This window comes from Heterodontus francisci, unplaced genomic scaffold (genome assembly GCF_036365525.1).
Source record: "Heterodontus francisci isolate sHetFra1 unplaced genomic scaffold, sHetFra1.hap1 HAP1_SCAFFOLD_61, whole genome shotgun sequence".
NCBI lineage: Eukaryota > Metazoa > Chordata > Chondrichthyes > Heterodontiformes > Heterodontidae > Heterodontus > Heterodontus francisci.
In genome coordinates this window covers 754,305-773,360 of record NW_027141441.1, presented here as the reverse complement: position 1 = coordinate 773,360, position 19,056 = coordinate 754,305, and the positions used below count along the sequence as shown (strand labels likewise).

Below are 19,056 nucleotides of genomic sequence, written 5' to 3'. Positions count from 1 at the left end.
TCCATGTCCAAAGATTGCCCAAAGTTGCCACCCAAGTTGATAGGGTTGTTAAGAAGGCATATGGTGTGTTGGCTTTCATTAACAGGGGGATTGAGTTTAAGAGCCGCGAGGTTATGCTGCAGCTCTATAAAGCCCTGGTTAGACCACACTTGGAATATTGTGTTCAGTTCTGGTCGCCTCATTATAGGAAGGATGTGGAAGCTTTAGAGAGGGTGCAGAGGAGATTTACCAGGATGCTGCCTGGACTGAAGGGTATGTTTTACGAAGAAAGGTTAAGGGTGCTAGGGCTTTTCTCATTGGAACGAAGAAGGATGAGAGGTGACTTGATAGAGGGATACAAGATGATGAGAGGCATAACTAGAGTGGATAGCCAGAGACTTTTTCCCAGGGCGGAAAGGGCTATCACCAGGGGGCATAATTTTAAGGTGATGGAGGAAGGTTTCGGGGAGATGTCAGAGGTAGGTTCTTTACACAGAGAGTGGTGGGTGCGTGGAATGCACTGCCAGCGGTGGTAGTAGAAGCAGATACATTAGGGCCATTTAAGCGACTCTTGGATAGGTACATGGATGATAGTTGAATGAAGCGTATGTAGGTAGTTTGATCTTAGAGTAGGTTAAAGGTTCGGCACAACATCGTGGGCAGACGGGCCTGCACTGTGCTGTACTGTTCTATGTTCTATGTTCCAGATGAAAGGATTGCATTAATCAATGGATTAGAATGTGGAGAGGCAGGAGAAAATGATGCCATTTTAAGTAGGGGGCCGGGAGTTAGTAGAAAGACCAGGGCTATTTTACTCTCTATCTCACTCCTTTCTTCTATCTGGCTCATTATCACATCCTCTCTCTCTCAGAGCGGTGGGAATCACTGGAACCCACACTTGTTGCTCAGGTTGTTTGGTTCCGGGAAAATACAAGGTCCACATCAGATTGACAGGAAGGATATATATGATTCAGAGCCAATCATATTCCATTTAGTGATGTGTGCTCAGCCTTGTTATATCAGCAAAGGCAGCAGGAAATGCAAATCCTGAAGAGTTTTGATAGAGTGAAGAAGGAGAAAGTGTTGCCAGTGACAGAAGGGTCAGTAACCAGAGGAAACACATTTAAAGTAATTGACAAAAGAATTCGAGTTGTGATGAGGAGATTGTTTTTTCAGCAGTGTGTTGTTCTGGTCTGGAATGCAATCCTGAAAGGTCAGTGGAAGCAGATTCAATGTTAACTCTAAATGGAATTGGATATATACCTGACATGGAAAATCTAACAGGGCAATGGGGGAAAGGACAGGAGTGTGGGATGTGGGATTAATAGAATACCTCTGTTCAATATCCGGCATATACACAGTAATAAGGTTCAGTGCTTGGACCTCAGATATTTTCACTCTATCAATGGCAGAGAAGGCTGGAGGAACCATGTGGCTACTCCTCAAGTTCTTCCCCGTGTCCAGGATAAAGTGTAACATGACACTGATTTCCAGATGGCCAAAACAAATGCAACAGACATTTTTTGTGGAAACATCACATTTCAAGTGAGAAACTAATCAAAAGGCACAAACGGGGATTGAACCCGTGACCTTCAGTCTGCGAGACTGACACCTTACCACTTGGCCACCATGGCTTTTGTTAATGAACACCTGAGGCTCCAGAGGAGGATTTGTGATTCTTTTTCAATTTGGTTGAAACAGCATCGAGAAACATGCACAGAAATAAAGAGGGATTGTGGAATGGGTAACAGATCAGCCTCATTTACATCATCAGCATCATGAAATCTTCATTGAGACGTTCCATTCCCATCCTCAGCTTTTCTCACATCTGTACAATAATATAAGAGTGGACATTGGGTTGTTACTGGGCAGATTATATAAACAGACTATGTGCATCATCACAGGAAGTGATGTAATATAATCTGTCCGGCACCTCACGGAGAGTTGCAGATGAAACCTTCAATGCAAGATGTGTAGAGTAAACTCAGGTTATTTTAACCGTCAGATTCTTATAAATTCTGTACTACGCCTTGACAGATATCAGAATATTATATGGGGGCCACAGTAAACCAAAGCGAAGATGGAGAAATCTTTGCCTGTACCTTTGAAAAGGTCACTGCACTGAACCAAGCCGAGGAGTGGCCGAGTTGGTTCCAGAGGTTTGCAAGGTATCGTACTGCATCGGGTCGCGTGCAGAAGCCAGACATGGAGCAGGTCAGTACACTATTGTCTGCAATGAAGGGAGTGTGCAGGCAACATCCTCATGAAGAACAGAAGGCAACATGTGAAGAAGTTATTAAGGCACTGAAGACCTATTTTAATTGAGGAAAAAAATGTCATCGTGGAGCCAAAGTTAAAACGCTGCATTTGCTGACAACGCAACCACCAGGTGACGCTGTACTAGCACATGCGCAAATGCAGCCTCTTCCACTGAAACGTCACTGTCTGTGACATTCAGGCAGCTGCCAGGATTAAAGATTGAGCTACTCAATTTATCACAGAAAACAACTTCGACCCAAAAATCCCCTCAAAGGTTGCCATCGCCGCCTCCGTCCCACCCCCAACAGTCCACCGCTCCTTCTTGTGCATTCGCCAGTTATATGGTACCAAGTCATCTTAATTCACCTAAAGTGAATTATTTTCGGAGCAGTGACTGTCGTTTCATAAGCAAATATGGCACATATCTACACAATGGACATGTTTTGGTTGATACTCGGAGAACGTTGCGCTGTTTGAAGTCTCATCAGAAGGACAGCACCTCTGACAGTGCTGCACACCCTCTGTAATTCAGTGAGGTTTCATAGAGTCATAGAGTTATACAGCACAGAAACAGGCCCTTCGGTCATCATGTCCGTGCCGGCCATCAAGTACCTATCTATTCTAATTCCATTTTCCAGCACGTGGCCGTAGCCTTGTATTCTGTGGCGTTTTGAGTGCTCATCTAGATACTTCTTAAATGTTGTGAGGGTTCCTGCCTCTGCCACTCCTTCAGGCAGTGTGTTCCAGATTCCAACCACCCTCGAATTGAAACATTTTTTCCTCAAATCCCCGCTAAACAGTGCCATCCCATTCTCCGGACGATCATTCCCCGCTTCCCCCCATCCCACTCTCTGACTGCTCACTCCCCGCTTCACGCACCACCACCCCCATCCTGCTCTCTGGCCGCTCACACTCCAGGCCATGGGCTCTGCCGCTTCCCTCCTCTCGGCCACTCGCTCCAACATTGCCCCATCACCTCTCGAGGCTCGCCTTGCTTTATCGGTGGTGCGGTGAAGAATGATCGAATGTTGGAGCGAGAGGCCGAGAGGAGGGAAGCAGCATGGCTTCGAGCTAGTGTCCGGAGGGACGTGGGGGGGAAGCGGGGCGTGAGTGGACGGAGAGAGGGCAGTGCGAGGGTGGGGGGGGTAGCAAGCGGCCGGAGGGCGGGGGAGCAGGGTAGCGAGGAGCGGGCAGCGAGCGGCCTGGAGTGAGTGGCTGAAAGGGGGGAGAGAGTTTTCCCGCGCATGCGCCACTTCGTCCTGGAAGACGTAGGCTGAGCATGCGCAGCATCTCAGAGCGCAGGAGACTGTTTGTGCATGTGCGAGCTTGGAGCGCTCTGATGACGTCGGCTGGCTGCTGCATTGTCAGGAATCACTTTGAATTTAATAAGCGTACAAAACAGAAAGGGGAGAGTATTCATTCATTTATCAATGACTTGTCCAAACTCACGGATGTTTGTGAATACGGCAACATAAGAGAAGAGCTGAATGGAGACAGGATTGTGTTCGGGGTATTAGACAACACCCTTTCAGATCATCTACAGTCCAGGGCTGATCTCACATTAACGAAAGAGTTTCAATTGAGCAGACAAACAGAGGTTAGAAAGTTTAACCAATCCGTTGTTCGAGGGGACAGGGAGAGTCTGATCTCGAGAGTTGCAGACACAATTGAATTTGTTAAGAAAACAAAAGGAAAAATTAGTGGTAAAAGACAAGAAAGACGGGAAGAGCATCTAGTGGTAGCTGCAACCAATTGCAGTAGGTGTGGCCGAGAGAGACACAAGTGGGAAAACTGCCTTGCCAAAGAAGCTGAGTGTTTTTCCTGCAGAAAGATGGGACACTTTCAGTCAGTGTGTGGCAGTAAAATACCAGCACTGAATATAATTAAAGGGAAATCCCCAGACAGCAAAAACATTAATGAAGTACACGATATCCAAAGTGTGGAAATACATTTTTTAGGTGAAATCCAGGAAATAAAATGAGAGTTGCTGGACGACAGAAATTCTGAAATATTTTAAGATAGAGGTAGATAGATTCTTGATAAACAAGGGGGTGAAAGGTTATCGGGGGCAGGTGGGAATGTGGAGTTGAGGTTGCAATCAAATCAGCCATGATCTTATTGAATGGTGGAGCAGGCTCGAGGGGCCGAGTGGTCTACTCCTGCTCCTAATTGGTATGTTTGTATGTAAGAAAACATGTTCTAGATACAATGAGAACTATCATTTGTTTGGAAATGGATTTGAACCCTTTTATCAAAAGGTTATAGAGCTTTAATTTTTCTACAATTAACAGAAAAATCCTTGTGGAGTTGAGATTGACAGAAACAATGGGCTGGATTCTATAGAGCCCTCGACGTCGAGATCTGTGGTGGGGGTGGGGTGGGGGCCGCCTGAAGATGGCGCCGGATGAGACCCGCCACGGACCTCAACACCGGCAGGGCCTGGCTCGATATTGCCGGCGACGGCGAGGCCTTGTGGGGGACCTCCACCGCTCGGCAACGGGACCACAAACCTGCATTAATTATTATCCCATCACTTCCTGATGTTCCGCTGCGATCTTCAGCCCAGTGGCCGGCACTGCCGTGCCTTCGGAGCCCCACCCGGGCAAATGAGGTGCAACACTGGTGGGGAGGGGGGAGAAGGTAAGTTTCTCAGTGTGGGGGTGGGGGGACGGAGTCAAATTAATGTCATGGGTGCAGGGGATGGTGGGAAGGGTTATAGTTTACAGTTTGTGCAGTTTTGGGCGGAAGGTCAGATGGTAAAGGTAGGTTTTGGGAGGGAAGGGCAAATAATTAATTTAACTGTTATTGGGGGGATGGGAGAGAGGCAAAAGCAATGTATTTATTTCATTTAATTTAATCTTCCTTTAAATATTTTCCAAAAGGACTAACAGCCCTTTAAAAATGGCTGACACTCCAGTACCGTACTAAGGCAGTGCTGCACTATCAGAAATGCTGTTTTTCAGGTGAGACAGAAAACTGAGGATCCCTCTGCCCTCTCACGTGGATGTTAAAGGTACCATGGCACTATTTCAGAGAATAGAAGGGGAATTATTTCTGGGATGCTGGTCATTGTTTAACCCTGAATCGACATCACTTCAAAACAGATTATCTCGTTTTTATCACGTTGTTGTTTCTGGGAGCTTGCTGTGCGCACATTGGCAACCATGTTTCCTACATGACTACAGTGACTACACTTGGAAAGTCCTTCATTGGCTGTAAAAGGCTTTGCAATGTCCTGTGGTCGCGAAATGCAAGTCTTGCTTTTTCCATTGTTATCAGTGTCATTGTGATCAAACGATAGGATTCGTGAACACAAAGTTTGAATCAATTTTGATTAAAATAATGTAAAAGCATCTATATTCTTGCACTGTACTTAATAATCTCCATCTTCCTATCCTTACAGAGTGCAATGTCATCGACCCTGAAATTGATTCCACAATCTCATAGTATCTTAGACTCATAGAAAGTTTAAGGCACAGAAAGAGGCCACTTTGGCCCTCAGACATTTTCAGCCCAGTTCTGATGAAAGGTCACAGACCACAAACGTTAACTCTGTTTCTCTCTCCACAGATGCTGCCAGACCTGCTGAGTATTTCCAGCATTTTCTGTTTTTATTTCAGATTTCCAGCATCTGCAGTATTTTGCTTCTGTGTTAATTTGAAAGTTAAAACTGACCCACCTGTCTACAATTCACACTGGGGTCTCCCATGAAATAATTCTGTATAATATTGATATAATTAATACAGATTCTGACACAGTGCTTCCTGTGGGGAATTGGGGATATGAAAACCAGCAGACTCTGCAGGGATTTCCACTGGGAGCACAAATTCACAAAATCTACCTTTTATATATCGATTCATTTTGATTGTCCTTCTGGAAAATTATTTTGCAACAATTTAAACATCAACCCACAGCTCCATGACTGGGCCAATGATGAGGTCATCCTCTGACAGGTCATGTGACAGCTGGAGCCACAAGACATCAGAACCAGATTTGTGACTGGATTAGAACCCGGAATCCTGTCCCAATGGCTTTTCAAATAAAGCTGTTGCTGTTTGAAAACACAGCAGTTAAACTTTCTGCCTGACCATGAGGGGAGCCAGGGAGAAATTTACAAAACTCAATCCTTCAACAAAATAGTTCAAAAATCATTCAAATCGAAATCATGTGAGGATTCATATGCAGTAGAGAAACAAGCAGAATACAGAAAGTACAGAGGAGAGCCTGAAAAAGGAAATGAGATCAGCAAGAGAATGTATGAGAAAAGATTAGCAGGTCACATAACTGGGAACACTGAAGTCTTTTACCAACATATGCACAGTCAATGAAAGGGTGGGTCAATTAGGAGATCCTATGGAGGCAGAGGGTGTGGCTGAGGCACTAATTCAGTATCACAAAATAAGCGGATGCTGCAAATGTCACAGTAAAGGAGGAGGAAGTAAAGAAATTGAACAGGATGAAAATAGATAAAGAAGAGACAATTACAAGGTTGGCAGCACTCACAGTAGAAAAGTCACCCAGTTTGAATGGGCAGCATCCTGGGTTGCTGAGGGAAGTAAGGGTGGAAATATCAGAGACTCGAACCACAATCTTTCAATCCTCCTTAAATATGGGAATGTTGCCAGAGGACTGGAGGATGGAGGTAAGCTTGGGTAGTTCGATCTTAGTTTAATTTGACCATTTTTATAATGTATCCATTGTAATAACTAACAAGGTCAAGAAAGCCATTTTATAATTAACACATGACCAAAGGAGCCATTTTGTGTTCAGTACTAATGTGCCGTGTGGAGGACACTATTTGTGCTTAAACATTAGCACAACACGGGAAGAAACGGTTACCGATTATAAGCTCTCACTCAATTGGTGCAGAGTATGAGCACCAGGGGTTACTTCGGACAGTTGAAGAGATCATCGCATCTCATTGGATAGCTACCACCCACTCCAAGCTGGGCAGCCCCCAGTCAGTTAGGTGCTGTGAAGCCACGACCTGCTTGCTTCAATGGGTGCTTGGAGCTTAGAGAGTCATCTCTCAACAGGCGGATCGATAATCAATGCACCAAGAAAAACAAGCTCAACAAAGAAGACACCAGTCCTTTGCATCACAAGCTGGAATGTAAGGACCATGTGTCCTGGCCTTACTGACACCCTTCTGCAGGTTGATGACACACACAAGACAGCTGTGATCGACGAGGAACTCACAAGGCTCAATGTGGACATTGCTGAGCTGCAAGAAACTAGACTCGTTCAAAGTGGATCCCTCAAAGAGAAACACTACACCTTCTTCTGGCAGGGGAAAGCCCAAGAGGCAACTTGTGAGCATGGAGTGGTTTTCACAGTAAAAAACACGCCACTTGAGATGAGTGAACAACCCACAGTAGGCTCAGAGAGACTTCTTACTCGTCACTTGTCAACAAGCGTGGGCCCAGTTAATCTCATGTGCATCTATGTCCCGACACTCACCTCCACCCCAGATGTCAAGGATCAATTCTATGTGACACTTGATACTGCCATCAGTAGAATTCCCAGCACTGAGGGACTGTACCTTCTAGGAGACTTCAACGCAAGCTTGGGTACTGACTACAGCTTGGCCAACGAGCACAGAGCACCAGGGGATTGGCAAGATGAATGAAAATGGACAGAGGTTGCTGGAGCTATGCTGTCACCATGGATTCTGTGTGATGAACAGCTACTTCCAGGTCAAGCTGTGCCATAGGGTGTCCTGGAGACATCTGAGATCACACCACTGGCACCAGCTAGACCTTATCATCACCAGACATACCACCCTCAGCAGTGTCCTCATCACTCACAGCTATCACAGCGCTGACTGTGACACTGACCACTCCCTGGTGTGTAACAAGGTCAGGCTTCAGCCAAGGACGCCTCATCCATCCAAGAAGAACGTCGTCCTCAGATCAACACTTGACGAACCACTGATCCAGAAAGGACCCAGGAGTTCCTCAACATCCTCGATCAGGCTCTTTCAGACAACAATGCTCAAGGTCTCAGTGCGGTGTCAAAGTGGAATCATCTGTTAACAAGCAGATGGAAAGGTGAGTGGAGCATTACCTTAAACTCTACATAACGGAGAATATTGTCATTGAAGTGGCTCTCAGTGCCATTCCAGACTTCCCTGTCATGGAGGAGCTGGACAGTGACCCCACCATAGTGGAGCTCAACAAAGCCATTGACCATCTTGCCAGTGGTAAAGCCCCGGGAAATGATGGTATTCCACCTGGAATCATCAAAAGTGGAAAAGCGGCTCTACTGCAGCATCTCCATGAACTTCTGTGTCTCTGTTGGAAGGAAAGATCTGCACCTCAAAACATGCGTGATGCAAACATTGTCACATTGTACAACAATAAGGGGGATTCGCAGTGACTGCAGCAAATAGCGAGGCATCTCCTTGCTCGGTATTGTGGGGAAGGTCTTTGCTCGCATTGCTCTGACCAGATTGCAGACCCTGGCATCACACATCTATCCTGAGTCTTAGTGCAGCTTCAGAGCTGGTAGATCGACAGTCGACATGATTGTCTCACTTCGGCAGTTACAGGAGAAGTACTGTGAACAGTACAGACCACTCTACATTGTCTTTACATATGAACATACGAATTAGGAGCAGGAGTGGGCCACTCGTCCCTTCGAGCCTGCTTCATCATTCAATAAGCTCATGGCTGAACTGATTACTCCACATTTCCATCTACCTCCGATAACCTTTCACCCCCTTGCAGATACAGAATCCATCCATCTCTCCCTTAAAAATATTCAAAGACTCTGCTTCCACCGCCTTTTGAGGAAGAAAATTCCAAGGACTCACGACCCTCTGAGGGGGAAAATTGCTCCTCATCTCTGTCTTAAATGGGTGACCCCTTATTTTTAAACAGTGACCCCTAGCTCTAGATTCTCCCACAAGGGGAAACATCCTTTCCACATCCACCCTGTCAAAACCCCTCAGGATCTTGTATGTTTCAATCATGTCGCCTCTTTCTCTTCTAAACTCTAGTGGATACGAACCTAGCCTGTCCAATCTTACCTCGTAAGACAGCCCACCCATTCCATGTATTAGTCTAGTAAACCTTCTCTGTACTACCTCCAATGTATTTACAACCTTCCATAAATAAGGAGACCAGTACTGTACTCAGTATTGCAGAAGAGGTCTCACCAATGCCCTATATAGCTGAAGCATAACCTCCCTACTATTGTATTCAATTCCCCTGGCGATAAATGATAACATTCTATTAGCTTTCCTAATTACGTGCTGTATCTGCAGACTAACCTTTTGCGATTCGTGCACTAGGACACCCAGATCCCTCTGCATCTCAGATCTCTGCAATCTCTCACCATTTAGATAATATGCTTTTTTATTATTCCTGCCAAAGTGGACAATTTCCCACTTTCCCACATTATACTCCATTTGCCAGGTCTTTGCCCAGTCACTTAACCTATCTATATCTCATTGTAGCCCCCTTATGTCCTCTTCACAACCTACTTTCCTACCTATCTTTGTCATCAGCAAATTTAGCAACCATACTTTTGGTCGCTTCATCAAAGTCATTTCGAGAATCGTAGAAGGTTGAGGCTCCAGCATAGATCCCTGTGGACCACTCGTTACTTCTTGCCAACCAGAAAATGACCCATTTATGCTGACTCTCTGTTTCCTGTTCGCTAGCCAATCTTCTATCCATGCCAATATGTTACCCCTGACACCATGAGCTTTTATTTTCTGCAATAACCTTTGATATGTCACCTTATCCTTCTGGAAATCGAAGTCCAATACATCCACCGGTTCCCCTTTATCCACAGCACATGTAACTCCCTCAAAGAACTCCAATAAATTGGTTAAACATGATTTCCCTTTCACAAAACCATGTTGACTCTGCCTGGTTACCTTAATGTTTTCTAAATGCCCTGCTATAACTTCTTCAGTAATCGCTCCAAACATTTTCCCTAAGACAGATGTTAAGCTAACCGGCCTGTCGTTTCCTGCTTTCTGTCTCCCTCCCTTTTTGAATAAATGAATTACATTCGCTACTTTCCAATCTAACAGAACCTTCCCGAAGCGAGGGAATTTTGGAAAATTAAACCAGCGCATCAACTATCTCACTAGCCACTTCAGGGCCTGGCGACTTGTCAGCCCGCAGCTCCAACAATTTGTTTAGTACCACTTCCCTGGTGATTGTAATTTTCTTGAGTTCCTCCCTCCCTTCCATTTCCTGACTTGCAGCTAATACTGGGATGTTATTTGTATCCTCAATAGTGAAGGCCAATCCAAAGTATCTGTTCAATTCATCTGCCATCTCTTAATTATCCATTATTAATTCCCCAGACACACTTTCCATAGGACCAACACTCACTTTGTTAACTCTTTTCTTTTTAAAATATCTATCCAAACTCTTACTAGTTGTCTTTATATTTCTTGCTAGCTTTCTCTCGTACTCTAATTTTACCTTCCTTATCAATCTTTTAGTTATTCTTTGCTGTTTTTTATATTCTGTCCAATCTTCTGACCTGCCTCCCACCTTTGCACAATTATAGGCATTTTCTTTAAGTTTGATAGTATCTTTAACTGTTTTCATTAAACATGGATGGTGAGTCCCACCTTTGGAATTTTTCTTTCTCGTTGAAATGTATCTATTCTGTGTATTCTGAAATTTTCCTTAAATGTCTGCCACTGCATCTCGATTGACCTATCCCTTAACCTAATTTGCCAGTTCACTTTAGCTAGCTCTGCTTTCATGCCCTTATAATTGCCCTTATTTAAGTTTAAAATACTAGTCTGGGACCCACTCTTCTCTCCCTCAAACTGAATGTAAAATTCAATCATGTTATGATCGCTACTACCTAGGGGCACCTTAACTATGAGGTCATTAATTAATCCTATCTCATTGCACAATGTCAGGTCTTGTATAGCCTGCTCTCAGGTTGGCTCCAGAACTTATTTTTCCAAGAAATTATCCCAAAAACATTCTGTGGACTCCTCATCTTGGCTACCTCTGCCCATCAGAATTTTCCAGTCTATATGGATATCAAAATCCACCATAATTATTGCTGTACCTTTCTGACAAGCTGCCATTGTTTCTTTTTTTATACCCTATCCTGCAGTGTGGTTATTGTTAGGTGGCCTGTACACCACTCCCACAAGTGACTTCTTGCCTGTATTATTTCTCATCTCAACTCAAACTGCTTCTACATCGTGATCTCCTGAACTTAGGTCATCCCTCTCTATTGCGCTAATACCATCATTAATTAACAGAGTTACCCCACCACCTTTTCCAAGCTTCCTGTCCTTCCTAAATGCCATGTAACCTCCAATATTCACATCCCAATCGATGACGCCCTGCAGCCAGATCTCTGTAATGACTATCAGATCGCACTTATTTATTCTATTTGTGCTCTCAGTTCATCTGTTTTGTTTCGAATGCTCCATGCATTCAGATACAGATCATTTAGTTTTGTCCTTTTATTATTTTTGTAACGTCTAGCCTTATCTGTTGATTTACTCTTAGATTTGTCTGCTCTGTCCCTTCCTGTCACAGTCTGTTTATCATTTCCCATATTTATACCTTTCTCTCTTGCCTTGTCTCTCCTCCTTGATTCACCATATCTTCCCAAATTTGATCCCTTGCCCCCACTATTCAGTTGAAAACTGTCTCTACTTCCCTCGTTATGTGGCTCGCTAGAACACCGGCACCAGCACGGTTCAGGTGTAGACCATCCCAACGGTACAGCCACCACTTTCACCAGTACTGGTGCCAATGTCCCACGAACCAGAACCCACTACTACCACACCAGTCTTTGAGCCACGCATTAATTTCTCTAATCTTATTTGTCCTATGCCAATTTGCACATGGCTCAGGTAATAATCCAGAGATGATTAACTTTGAGGTTCTGCTACTTAATTTGCTGCCTAGTTCCTCATACTGACTTTGCAGAACCTCTAACCTTGTCCTGCCTATGTCATTGGTACCGACATGGACCACGACGACTGGATCCTCCCCCTCCCATTGTATGTTTCTCTCCAGCCCTGAGCAGACGTCCTGAATCCTGGCACCGGCAGGCAACACAGCCGTCTGGACTCTTGCTCTTTGCTGCAGAGAACAGTGTCAATCCACCTTACTATACTGTCCCCTACTACCACTATATTCCTTTTTTCTCACTCTTTGAGCAGCAAACTTTTTTTTTTATTTCCAAAATATACTTTATTCATAAAAACCTGTAACAATTACATTGCCAAACAGTTTAAAACAGCATCAAAAAATACAAACATTTCAAGGGAGATCAGTTTCCTTCAATACTGTCATGAGTTTCTTCCCAACCCTTCCGTTTCACAATTGTCATGTCAATTACAGTTTTACATTTACAGCAATTGAGAATATTAACGATACAGTTCGAGGGGTTTCCCATGGATCCAGCCCCTCAGTCCAGCTTGGTGGGGGAACCTTACACTGTGGTCTTTCCCCATTGAGCCTTTGCTGCGGCTGCCCCAAGCTTTAGTGCGTCCCTCAGCACGTAGTCCTGGACCTTGGAATGAGCCAGTCTGCAACATTCGGTGGTGGACAACTCTTTGCGCTGGAAGACCAGCAAGTTTCGGGAAGACCAAAGGGCGTCTTTCACCGAATTGATAGTCCTCCAGCAGCAGTTGATGTTTGTCTCGGTGTGCGTCCCTGGGAACAGCCCGTCGAGCACAGACTCCTGTGTTACAGAGCTGCTTGGGATGAACCTTGACAAAAACCACTGCATCTCTTTCCACACCTGCTTTGCAAAGGCACATTCCAGGAGGAGGTGGGCGACCGTCTCTTCCCCACCACAGCCAATGCGGGGGCACTGTGCGGAGGGGGCGAGACTTCGGGTGTGCGTGAAGGATCTGACGGGGAGGGCCCTTCTCACCACCAGCCAAGCTACGTCTTGGTGCTTGTTTGAAAGTTCTGGTGATGAGGCATTCCACCAAATGACTTTGACGGTCTGCTCGGGGAACCATCCGACATGATCCACCGTTTCCTTTTCCCCTCGGGCCTTGAGGACATTCCGTGCAGACCACTGCCTGATGGACCGGTGGTCAAAGGTGTTTTCCCGCAGAAACTGCTCCACGAAGGATAGGTGGTACGGCACCGCCCAACTGCATGGAGCGTTCCGCGGCAATGTGACCGGGCCCATCCTTCGCAACACCGGGGACAGATAGAACCTCAGCACGTAGTGACACTTGGAGTTTGCGTACTGGGGATCTACACACAGCTTGATGCAGCCGCACACGAAGGTGGTCATCAGGATGAGAGCCACGTTGGGTACATTTTTCCCGCCCATGTCCAGAGATTTGAACATCGTGTCCCTCCGGACCCGGTCCATTTTAGATCCCCAGACGAAGCGGAAAATGGCTCGGGTGACTGCCACGGCGCAGGAGTGGGGTATGGGCCAGACCTGCGCCACGTAGAGCAACAACGTGAGCGCCTCGCACCTGATGACCAGGTTCTTACCCACAATGGAGAGAGATCGCTGCCCCCACATGCCCAACTTTTGTCGTACCTTGGCTACTCGCTCCTCCCATGTTTTGGTGCACGCCCCGGCCCTTCCAAACCATATCCCCAGCACCTTCAGGTAATCTGACCTGACGGTGAAGGGGACAAAGGATCGGTCAGCCCAGTTCCCAAAGAACATGGCCTCGCTCTTGCCGTGGTTAACTTTGGCTCCCGAGGCCAGTTCGAACTGGTCGCAAATGCTCATCAGTCTGCGCACGGACAGTGGATCCGAGCAGAAGATGGCGACGGCATCCATGTACAGGGAGGTTTTGACCTGAGTGCCTCCGCTGCCTGGGATTGTCACCCCTCTTATGCTCGCATCCTTCCTAATAGACTCAGCAAAGGGTTCAATACAGCAAATAAACAAGACAGGGGAGAGAGGACAACCCTGTCTGACTCCAGATTTGATCGGGAAACTTTCAGATTCCCACCCGTTGATTGACACTGCGCTACTGATGTTTGTGTAGAGCAGTTGGATCCAATTGCAGATTCTCTCCGCAAACCCCTTTTTGGAAAGCACGTCCATCATGTAGGTGTGCGATATCCTGTCAAAAGCCTTCTCCTGGTCCAGGCTGATGAGGCAGGTGTCCACCCTCCTGTTCCGTACGTAGGCGATCGTATCCTTGAGTAGCGGGAGACTATCAGAGATCTTCCTGCCGGGTACAGTACAGGTCTGATCGGGGTGAATCACCAACTCCAGAACAGACTTGACTCGACTGGCTATGACTTTGGACAGAATCTTGTAATCAACATTAAGCAGTGAGATGGGCTGCCAATTTCTGATTTCTGCCCTCTCCCCCTTCTGCTTGTAAATGAGGGTGATGATGCCTTTTCTCATGGATTCTGACATGCTGCCGGCCAGGAGCATACTCTCGTATACTTCCAGCAGGTCCGGGCCGACCCAGTCCCACAGGGCCGAGTGCAACTCGACCGGTAAGCCGTCGCTCCCGGGAGTTTTACTCGTCTCGAAAGACTCGACGCCCTTTGTCAGCTCGTCCAGAGTTAGCGGCTTGTCCAGTCTCTCCCTCCTGCTGTCATCTAAGACCTCTGTGATAGATGACAGGAAGGACTGGGAGGCTCTGCTGTCTGTGGGCTTCGCGTCATGCAGCCCAGCATAAAAGGATTTGCTGATCCTTAGTAAATCGGACTGCGAAGACGTTACCGAGCCATCTTCTTCCTTCAGGCTGCTGATAACAGAGCTCTCTCTGTGTACCTTTTGGAAGAAGTAACGCGAGCACGTCTCATCCTGCTCGATGGAGCGGACTCTGGACCGGAAGATGATCTTGGAGGCCTCCTTGGCAAAGAACGAGGCCTGCTGGCTCTTCACCTCTTGGAGGTCCTCCTTGACCTCGACCCCCATTGACTGCAACCGGAGTAGATATTGCATAATTTTCTGGAGTCGGGACACTTCCCTCTGTCTCTCTCTCGCCTTCTGAACACCTTTGTGGATGAAGAACCTCTTGATGTTCTCCTTAATCGCTTCCCACCAGTGAACTGGAGACTCAAAGAGGGGTTTCACGGTCCTCCAACCATTGTAATCCCTTTTGAGTTCCTCAACGTTCTCTGGGGTCAGCAGTGTCGCATTGAGCTTCCACGTCCCTCTGCCAACCCGCTGGTCGTCCTGCAAGTGACAGTCGGCCAGTAAGAGGCAGTGGTCGGAGAAGAACACCGGCTTGACGTCGGTGGATCCGACCGTGACAGCACGGGACACAAACAGGAAGTCAATCCTGGAACGGGCAGACCCGTCCGATCTTGACCATGTGTCTCTGCGCTGCGCTCCGTCTGCAGGTTTGCTGAAGACGTCGTGCAGTTTGGCATCTTTAACTGTTTCTATTAGGAATCTGGACGTAGCGTCCAGTTTGCTGTCGTCACTGCCGGATCGTCCAGCCGCATCGATGATGCAGTTGAAGTCACCGCCTAGGATGACCGGCCTGGACGTCGCCAGCAGCAGTGGGAGCTGCTGGAAGACGGTCAGCCGCTCGCTGCGTTGTACCGGGCCGTACACGTTGATCAACCGGAGCGGAGCGTTGTTGTACATCACGTCTGCTACGAGGAGGCGGCCGCCCACCACCTCCTTAACTTCCGAGATGGTGAAGTTACCTCCCCGCAGCAGAATACCCAGGCCGGAGGAACGGCAGTCATTACCCCCCGACCAGATCGATGGCCCATGGGACCACCATCGCGACCACTGCCTGTAGGTGCTGAGGTGTGGTATTCCACACTCCTGCAGAAACAGTAGGTCAGCTTTGACCTTGGCAAGGCAATCCAAGGTTGAAACACATCGCGTAGTAGATTTAATGCTACGCACATTAATGGAAGCAATTCGTACACCCATTTTTTACTAAAAATTAGTTGTTGCTTCCCATACCATTTGTCCTCGCTAGTCCCAGTCCTTCGGGATGTTCCTGCATACCCATCGTGTGCGCAAGCAGTTTCACGTTGGTTGGGCTCAGAAACCCCTCCTGATTTTTCATGCAGGGTTTGTGCCGCTCGGGTGACATCGGGGGGGGGGGGTCTTGTAGGCAGAGAGGATTGGGTTGTCCTCAGCTGCTTCCATCTGTTCCTCCTCGAAAACATCACAGCTCCCGGTCTCCAGGAGCTCAGGTGCGCCAGACGTGTCTTTGCTCCCGGAGTCCCGGAGCTGAGATGCGTTGGCCACGTCGTTACGTGTGGGGCATTGGGGTTGGGGCACGCTGGGCCCATCACAGCTTCCAGTGCCCGGGGGCTGGGATGCTCTATCATGCATCAAGGAGTTCTGCCGCCTCTTTTGAAGGGGTTGTCGCTCCAGCATTTCCCCGTCCAGTGAAGAGGAGTTGTTGCAGTCTGATTCAGCAGAGAGCCTCCTCTTGCCACTGGTTTGGGTGGTGGCTTTGGGATGTTTTTTCTTTGTGGTTTTCCTCTGGACCACTTGCCACTGACCTGTTTGTCCATCTGTTGCCTCCTCCTCCATTGATTCTGTCTGTGGAGGAGGGGTTTCCGGGCGCTGGATAGGTGCTGGGTCGTTGGTTTCAGCTGCCTCCCCTTCCTTCTCAGGTTGAAGTTCCTCTCTGCGGAGAAGGTTGCTGGTCTCCTTCCGAACAGCGGACGCCTTCGTCGAACCTTCTCCCGGCCTTTCCTTGGACCTTGCCGCCTGAGCATAGCTGAGGCAACGTTTGGGGCAGGTCTTGTAGAGATGGCCTGCCGCACCGCACAAGTTGCAACACTTAGTCTGCTTACAGTCCTTGGTCTGATGGCCTTCCTCCTTGAAGTTCTTGCAAACAACCGTGCTGCAGTTGGCTGCCATGTGACCAGATTTGCCACAGGTGCGGCAAACTCTGGGCTGCCCAGCGTAGACCAAGAAGCCTCGACTTCCCCCGATAGTGAAGCTGGAGGGAGGGTGGATGATGGCTCCACTGGGATCTACCTTCAAGGTCACCTTGACCTGCCGCTTGCTGGTCCAGATCCCAAAGGGGTCCTTGACATCAGTGCTGCTGCCGGCCACCTCGACGTACCTGGCGAGAAAGGTGAGTACATCCACCACCGGAACATGGGGGTTGTAGAGGTGAATCGTCACCACCCGGTACCGTTGTGACGGAAGCGTGAAGAGCGGCTCCGCTGTGAGGATCGACAGTGGCGCCCGGTCCCCTTTCACCTTGAACGCCTTCAGAAACTTGATGCATCCCGCCACGTTCCGGAACGTCACGTCGAAGTATCCACTGCTGGGGAAATCCTGCAGGCAGAAGACGTCCGTCGCTTGAAATCCGCAGCAATCGAAGAGAAATTTCTTGATGAAGAAGGTGCGATCGACCGGTGCATCTCCTTCCTTGTCCTTCACGACCACCCGAACAGTGTTGCGCACTCCCTGGCCCGAAACTCGAAAATTGGTTATAGTCATTTTACTCAAAGTTCCCCCAGGATCAAAAGGCAATGATCATGGTCTCTTCTCAATCAAATAAGCACTGATAAGAACAGATACTGCACTTGCTGCAGATGTGTTTGCTCTGGATCACACTGGCATCCAGGAGCTCCCACATGCTGCAGCTGTGACACATCACCTGTCCTGTCATCCTTAACGTGTTTCAATTAACTACTTAATTATTTTATTCAATTGTTTATTTTATTGTATATTTTATTAAGCTTACTACTAGTTTGTTTACTATTTTAAACATTAGGACTAAAATGGACCTTAATCACTTACCAGATACTCATCAAACATGCAGCTTTTTCCAAACCAATCAACTACCTGCTTGCCTGTGATGTCACAGCTTACCAGATCCTCACCAAACAGCTCCTTCCACTGCACCGAAGCAAGAACCAAATCCTGGAAACTCACCCCAGCGGCTCTCTGTTTCCCTGCTCTCACTCTCCATTGTGATGTCACCCCTTGATTTTTTTACCCCTGCTCCGCTCCTGCCGTGCTCCTCTCTCTCTCGCTCTGTCTCTGAGTCGGTGCTTTTGACACACTTGTTAACTCTGTTCCGTTGTGCTCTTCTGTCTCTGGTCCAAAATCTGACTGTGGTGGGATTTGAATCCACAACCTTTGCATGCCTTCTTTATCATTATTTAGAAGTCCAACACGCTATCCATTGCGCCACAGAGCCACACATATTTTGAATGACATCACCAAGGCCTTTGATCTTGTCAGCAGAGACTGACTCTTCAAACGGCGATGGAAACTCGGCTGCCCTCCAGAACTCTTGGGCATCATCTCTTCTTTCCACGAGAACATGCACAGTTCCATCAGTTACAATGGAGCAACATCAGACACTTTCAAGATCAGCAGTGGGGTAAAGCAGGGCTGCACGCTGGCGCCAACTCTCTTAGGAAAAGAGGAACATAGGAGTAGGCCATTCAGCCCATCGAGCCTGATGATCATGGCTGATCATCTACCTCTATCTGCCCCTTTCCCGTGCTATCCCCATATCCCTTGATGTCATGAGTATCAAGATTTCTAACAATTTCTGTCTTGAACATGCTCAATGATTGAACTGCCACAGCTCTCTGGGGTAGAGAATTCCAATGATTCACCACCGTCTGAGTGTAGAAATTCAACCCTATCTCAGTTTTAAATGGCCTACTCCTTATTCTGAGACTTGGTCCCCTGATTTTAGACTCACCAACCAGGGCAAACATCCTATCTACATCCACACTGTCACACCCTGTAAGAATTTTATCAGTTTCAATGAGATCACCTCTCATTCTTCGAAACTTTAAGGAATACAGGCCCAGTTTCAGTCCCACCATCCCAGGGATTAGTCTGGTGACCCTCTGTTTCACTCCCTCTATGGCAAGTATATCCTTCCTTAGATGAGGATACCAAACTCTACAC

The 19,056-nt window shown here is 47.3% G+C and overlaps 1 non-coding gene across 1 annotated transcript; it reads right to left on the bottom strand.

The window, feature by feature from the left end:
• Positions 1-1,541: 1,541 nt before the first annotated feature.
• trnaa-cgc (transfer RNA alanine (anticodon CGC)) lies at positions 1,542-1,613 on the bottom strand. Its single transcript has one exon. It is a non-coding gene; the product is annotated as a tRNA-Ala (tRNA).
• Between the last annotated feature and the right edge of the window lie 17,443 nt (positions 1,614-19,056).